The sequence below is a fragment of the Panulirus ornatus genome, chromosome 32, assembly GCF_036320965.1.
Source record: "Panulirus ornatus isolate Po-2019 chromosome 32, ASM3632096v1, whole genome shotgun sequence".
NCBI lineage: Eukaryota > Metazoa > Arthropoda > Malacostraca > Decapoda > Palinuridae > Panulirus > Panulirus ornatus.
Genome location: NC_092255.1, coordinates 15,310,563 through 15,318,062, shown reverse-complemented (window position 1 = coordinate 15,318,062; position 7,500 = coordinate 15,310,563). Strand labels below are relative to the sequence as shown.

Genomic DNA, 7,500 nt, shown 5'->3' with positions numbered 1-7,500 from the left:
GAGGAGGTAGGAGGAGGAAGAGGAGGTAGGAGGAGGTAGGAAGAAGGAGGAGGTAGGAAAGATGAGGAGGTAGGAGGAGGAGGAGGAGGAGGTCAGTGCTGGAAATGAGGGAATTATTCATGGTAGGACGAGGAGGAGGAGGAGGCAGGAGATCTGCCGAGTATCTGTCGTTGCTGAGCACTGTAAGTGATTCATGGTGAGCAGGATTTGGGTCCCCAGTGTGGATGAGTGTCGGGGGACTCGCTCACGAATGTAGGTGAGAAGGGGGAACTAGGTCACGAATGTAGGTGAGAAGGGGGAACTAGGTCACGAATGTAGGTGAGTGGGGGGAGGGGGACAGATACGAATGTAGGTAAGTGGGGGGGACTCACGAATGTAGGTGAGAAGGGGGACTCGATCACGAATGTAGGTGAGAAGGGGGGGACTTAGTCACGAATGTAGGTGAGTGGGGGGACTCGCTCACGAATGTTGGTGAGTGACTCAGTCACGAATGTAGGTGAGTGGGGGGGACTCAGTCACGAATGTGCATGAAAATAAGACCTATGTGTTGAACTACAAACACTATATTGCGTAATGAGCATTGATTTATTCTGTTCTGTTCATGATACGCCATAACGAATAATACGAAAACCATTTCTGAAAATTCTGTTCCTTGTAAGTTCTCCATCCACAGCCGAAAAGGAAAAAGGAAACAAAAAAAAATCCATTTGCATCGGATATTAAATTTTCCCTCTTTCTCTTATACTTCTTCGCCGTTTCCCGCGTTAACGAAGTAGCGCCAGGAACAGACCGGGAGGGGGGGGGGGGGGGGGAAGAGGCCATATTTTGCTCACGTCCATTCTCTAGCTGTCATGGGCAGTGCACGGAAACCACAACTCTCGTCCAGTCCATAACCAGGTCCCACAGACCTTCCCAATGCTAACACGGATCTTATGTTTCCTTTGTCAATAGAATTGGATGCCACATAAGCTCCTCCTGGGGCACGTCCTGAACTGCCTTTACTCATTGACAGGTGAGTTGGCAAATGTGACGTCAGTTAATGATAGGTTAGTCCCCAGGGCATGTGAACCGTCTGGGGTAAACCATGGAAAGGTCGGTCGGGGCCTGGACGTGGTGGATAGGGAGCTGTGGTTTCGGTGCATTACACATGACAGCTAGAGACTGAGTGTGAACGAAATGTGGCCTTTTTTTTTTGTCTGTTTTCCTGGCGCTACCTCGCTGAAGCTGGGGGTAGCGACGCTGTTTCCTGTGTGGCGGGGTAGCGACAGGAATGGATGAAGGCATGAATATATATGTGTGTAAATATGTATATGTGTGTGTGTGTATGTATGTGTATGTATATGTTGATATGTATACGTATTTATATGTGCGTTTATGGACGTTTCTGTATGTATATGTGTATATGAGTGGATGGTCCATTATTCGTGTGTTTCCTAGCGCTACCTCGCTTATGCGGGAAATGGCGATCAGGTATAATAAATCGAGTGAATATACGTGGATATGCCATTTTCCATCATGGACACATCGGGAACACCACGTCCACACACGTTGTATTAACCCAGATACATCCTCACTCACGAAGTATTTCACCACACACACACACACACACACACACACACACACACACACACACACACACTACACACACACTCCCTTTACTCACAGTGCAGTCATGTGTAGTCATGTGCCCGTCATCATCTCTGCCCACCGCCACATATTATACCACGGCCACCTCGCCTCTCTCTCTCTCTCTCTCTCTCTCTCTCTCTCTCTCTCTCTCTCTCTCTCTCTCTCTCTCTCTCTCTCTCTCTGGGAGTTCCCACATACCAACACCCCAGCCATAATCGTTGTAATCCCCAAAGCATTATCCCCGTCATTAACCATTGTGCTCCTTTGCTGGATAGTCTCTCCCATTAATTAGGAGGCATTTTCCTTAGCTCCAGCGCGCACTTAAGCCAGCCCATCAGAAGCCCTTTATATTTGGCACACGGGATGGTTTCTATACGCGGGGCTTTAACAGACACACACAGAGGCAAACTCGTAGAGCAAGACTTGATCTGTATGTTCGTGTTATTCCCAGGATCGACAGGATTTCGTTGCAGTGACTTGCCACACGTAGGTATAACACAGGAGACGCTCATGGTCGGTGTTTGGCAAGAATTCTTTTCTTTGTCCATTTCGCCGCGTCTAAGAAGCCACGAATAGGGTCTGTGTTTGGCAAGAATTCGTTCTTTGTCCACTTCGCCGCGTCTGAGTCGCCGAGAAGCCACGAATAATAGGGTCTGTGTTTTTGAATATATGACATCAGAGCTCTGAAGTGCTCGGTACTTAAAAATCGCCGTTGGACCCAGTTCGCTGCTGATGGCTAGCTGCAATCACCTGCTGGGCAGTGAAGACCGCGGGTCATTGAATTCGCTGGTCAGGAAACCTTGCTTGACACCGTCACTTCTTTATTCCCTCATCAGATTATTTTTTCTTTTTTCATCTCGTCAGCGCCACCACCCAATACCTTCCATAAACCCCGACAGTCCTCATCCCTTTATATCCCAGCCATCACCACATAAAGGGGTCTTCCTCCTTCTTACTTCCACCACACCAAGGCATTACTCCTGCTTGCTTGCAGCGGAGCCTTTGAACCTGCAGGTTATACCTCCCCTCCCACACACACACACACACACACACACACACACACACACACACACATACACACACGAAGGATCGTATGGTTGTATGATGATAGCTTATACATACATACCAGACATCCAGCACCCAGGTCCTTCCTCCTTGATACTACACACCCTGACATATACCATTTTCCCAGGCAGGATCCTGTAGGTGTATGAGGATTATTCATTACATTCCCTACGTCCACTACCTAAGTCCATCCGTCCTTGGAAATACACCATTTGACCATTATCCTCGGGTTTTTTTTTTTCTTTAAGACTGTCACGGAACATTCTTCTTCGACCTCTTACAGAGGAAAGATAGACGAGGCGAAGAGAGAGACGCAAGGCGCGCAAATGCATCATCATTGTCGTGTCTCTACTGTAACCTGCTCCTCCCCCGCTGGTGTAGCCGACCCGAGAGAGAGAGAGAGAGAGAGAGAGAGAGAGAGAGAGAGAGAGAGAGAGAGAGAGAGGCGGTTCCAGTTATTGTATAACCGGCCGGGCCAACCGGTTGTGATGAAAGAGCCACGATCCAATCCTAACCAGTGACCCAGGGATGGCACACGCGCGCACCCGTCTCGCCCTGAATGGTGGTAAACGCGACAGCCTAGTTTGGGGGACTTATTAAACGACTTCCGTCTTTATGGGTGCGGCGGCCTTCATCATCGGGTCGGTCAATTGAGGTGTTGGGGAGAGAGAGAGAGAGAGAGAGAGAGAGAGAGAGAGAGAGAGAGAGAGAGAGAGAGAGAGAGAGGAAGGGTCAAAGACAAGAAGTATTCGTGTTTTGATTTCATTCTGTTTCGTGTGGTATGATTTTATTCTATTTCAGGTTTCTCTTTGTTACATCTTTGAGCGGTCTGTGGTTTGATCGGGTGTTCTCTGGGTTTCAAGACACCACACTCTCGCGGTTTCTAGTTAATCGGGTGGTCTCTTTGAGAGAGACGGGTTAGTTTAGGTGATCGGGTTAACGTCATCGGTTTCAAAGATCCCTTTGCGGTCTCTGTATTTCTCTCTCTCTCAAAAATATACTTAGATTCGACACTTGTTAGTTCGTGTTAGAAACTAGAAAGTTGCCTTCCGGTTTGCCCTCAGCGTAAACCTCTTTGCCTTATGCATTTGGTTGCCTAACGTGGACAAATTCACAGCCTGTTTATATATATATATATATATATATATATATATATATATATATATATATATATATATTATATATATATATATATATATATATATATATATATATATATATATATATATATATAATGTAATTTTTTTTTATACTTAGTGGCTGTCTCCTGCGTTAGCGAGGTAGCGCAAGGAAACTGGCGTAAGAATGGGCCAACCCACCCACATACACATGTATATACATAAACGCCCACACACGCACATATCCATATAAACCATCAAGCTTCCAATATCTTTCAAAATAGAATCCTGCAACTTGAAGTATACTTTGAAAGTCGGAAAAAACTCCTCAAAACTCACATTTCTATTTTGTCTTAGTTTTCACGCCCATATAAACTTTGTAGTTTTTACGAAGATACACACACACACACACGTGTGCTCGGAGGAAAGTCTAGTGACCTCCGCCACTGGAATCCTACAGACCCGCGTCCCTTGATTTTTCCCATACGTATGTCTTGGCAGTCACAACGCACGATGGCAACTACTAGCTGTGAGCCCATATATGACAGGGATGGATTTGGTCCACTCTCTCTCTCTCTCTCTCTCTCTCTCTCTCTCTCTCTCTCTCTCTCTCTCTCTCTCTCTCTCTCTCTCTCCCCGCCTCCCGACGGGTTCTGGGAATGAAGTTAGTTACCTAAGAGTAGTTTGTAGGGGGCAGTTTGTCATACGCATTTCAAAACGGAGGGAGGGCAGTAGTAGCAGGGGCGATGCCAAGTGCAGAAGGCGCCGGGTTCGCGTGTGCCAGCTGGAAGGAGGAACTGGTCGGGCGGTGATGTAGGAGGTGCTGAAACTGAAGCCAGAGTTACCTTAGTAATAGAACAATTAAAGGGTGGGTTGGTGAAGTGGGAGGGGGCTTAATAATAGCACAATTAAAGGGTGGGTTGGGGGTGGGCTTTAATAAAAAGGGAGTGGTGATTTACGACCTGGTTTGACTATTTTTGTTTAAGGTCGCGTATTGTCCTCTCCACCGATGCCTTCGGTTGAGTGAACCCCAAGATCGTGCTGAAGGTGGATTGGTTGTCCCTGGTCGTATTGACCGACCCTGGTTCGTACCAGGTCTGGTGGCCCCGCCGCTCCTCACAGGGCACCAGGTCAACCACACTCCAGGATAAGGATGGAATGATAGTGAAGAAAAAAAAAGATGCCTTTTTTTTTTTTATCTTTTGAGGATGATTTATTTTTTTGTATACTCTGGTGATGTTGTTATTGTCCTCTTCACCACAGCGGTACGACCCTTGAACACGGTGGTACGACCCTTGAACACAGCGGAGCGACCCTTGAACACGGCGGTACGACCCTTGAGCACGGCGGAACGGCACTTAGAATGACAGTACGACCCTTAGGTATGGTCGACTTGTCTTTGACCTGGCTCATAAAGATCGTATCGTCGTGCTCAGTGGTCGTACCGTTTCGTAGTGCTCCAGGGTCGTGCCGTCGTCTTGAAGGGCCTTACCGTCGTCCTCGGGGAGTCGTGCCGTCGCCCTCAAGGGTCTGGGCCGTCGCCCTCAAGGGTCGGGGCCGTCATCCACCATGTACCATACAGAGGTTCTCAACGGTCGTTCTCAAGTGTCGTACCACAGTCCTCAGGGGTCGTCCCGTTTGTCCTTGAGAGTCGTACTATCGTCTTCAAGTGTCGTAACAGCGTACTTAAAGCGTCTTACCGTTCGTCCTCAAGGGCCATTACTACTCGTCCTCAAGGGGATTACCGCTCGTCCTCAAGGGCCATGCCGTTCGTCCTCGAGGGCCATGCTTACTTCGTCCTCAAGAGCCATTCCTGCTCGTCCTCAAGGGGACTACCACTCGTCCTCAAGGGCCATATCGTTCGTCCTCAAGAGCCATACCTAATTCGTCCTTAAGGGCCATACCTAGTTCGTCCCCAAGGGCCATATATAGTTAGTCCTCAAGGCCTTGGCCTTATCGTTCGTCCCTCAGGGCCATGGCTACTTCGTCCTCCAGGGGACTAAATGACATTCTCCAAAACTTGTGCAATAAACTTTGGGCTGTGCGTGTCGACAGAGTTTCTTTTGAATCAGATCACGCAAGTTGTTAACTAAGTTTTGATCCTCTTCCTTGAATACTCTCCCCCCTTGAGCTACAGCTGGTCCTGGATCCCACAGCTCCGCCAACCGCGCAGATTGGATTCGACCACCCCCGCACACCGTCCACCATGCGTGCACGTGTCTTCGGTGACGGGTTTCGAAGCTTCGTTACGAAGAAGGAAGCTCTTCTTCTGAAATCCAAATTTTGAATGCCATAACATAACTCGATAACGTGTGAGTAAACTTTCTTCACCTTACACACAATAATGTTTATGAAAAATTACATGAAAGGTTGATCTTCGAAGATGTTATTAAAGTTGAAGAACAGGTTCTTCACATGTTCTAGATGCGAAGTTCATCCAGGATTGATTCAATGAACAGAGAAGACAGTGTTCCCAGACATACTGTTCCCTGTAGATCAACACTGGGAATTCACTGCCCCATCTATATACTGTTGCGCAGTATGGTCAACCTCCTTGCGTTTTCTACAACATGCGTTGACGTTCGTCCGTCTGTGTTTCAGTAGAATTTGTTCGTAAGAAGCAATAATGACAACACTTCCTTTGAGACCAGCCATCCCTTAAACGGTGTGGCCTCGAACACGTCTCTTCATAGAACATAATTACCACCATACTCTAATTATGTCTTCTTATCACCTGATCAAAAGACTTGCTAATTACTTCCTCTCTCTCTCTCTCTCTCTCTCTCTCTCTCTCTCTCTCTCTCTCTCTCTCTCTCTCTCTCTCTCTCTCTCTCTCTCTCTTATTATCGAAAAAATTTCCCAGTATACGTTTCAGTGTGCGGGCGTGTTTTAAAAGGCTGTTAGAACGACAGGAAAATGCATAGTCAGTTATTTGCTGACATGTCTGGAGCTCTGGGTTTCTTGCATGATTGATTTTACCGGGAAGAGAAACACGTGTGAGTATGCTGTATAGTAAATTAGATGCGTCATGGGTATGTGAGTATGATTTATATACTCGTCTGTGAAATGGAGACGGGGGGGGGGGGGTCTGTTTGTTTGTATATTTCTGGACTTTTTTTTTTTTTTTCCAAAAGAAGGAACAGAGAAGGGGGCCAGGTGAGGATATTCCCTCTAAGGCCCAGTCCTCTGTTCTTAACGCTACCTCGCTAATGAGGGAAATGGCGAATAGTATGAAAGAAGAAATATATATATATATATATATATATATATATATATATATATATATATATATATATATATATATATATATATATAAGTGTGTGTGTGTGTTTCTTGTACTAATCTAAATACTTTTATTCATAAATTCATTAACTTGCATATTAAACAGTTTCTTGTCTTTTACAGGTAAGACAGCGAGCGCTTCATCACTGGACAACGACGGTTCTGTAAGTACGACGAAAATACTTGTAGGTGAGAATTGATCAGAGAGTTGACAGTCGAAGTGATTTTCTTTAGCAGCCACAGCGGCACGGTTAGAAACAAGCCCGGTAACATAACAGGCTAACAGGCTAAGGAATGAGATAACTCATATCTCATATCACTTCGCTTGTAGACCTGACCATTCAAAGGGACGAGGCTTTAGGAAGCGAAAGGGGTAGAATCCCCGTGGCTTCGGCAGCCGTAGGTG

General features: G+C 46.5%; 1 protein-coding gene across 1 annotated transcript in view; it reads left to right on the top strand.

Annotated features, from left to right (window-relative positions):
* LOC139759060 (5-hydroxytryptamine receptor 1-like) overlaps positions 1-7,500 on the top strand; it is a 719,308-nt gene that overhangs the window by 196,538 nt on the left and 515,270 nt on the right.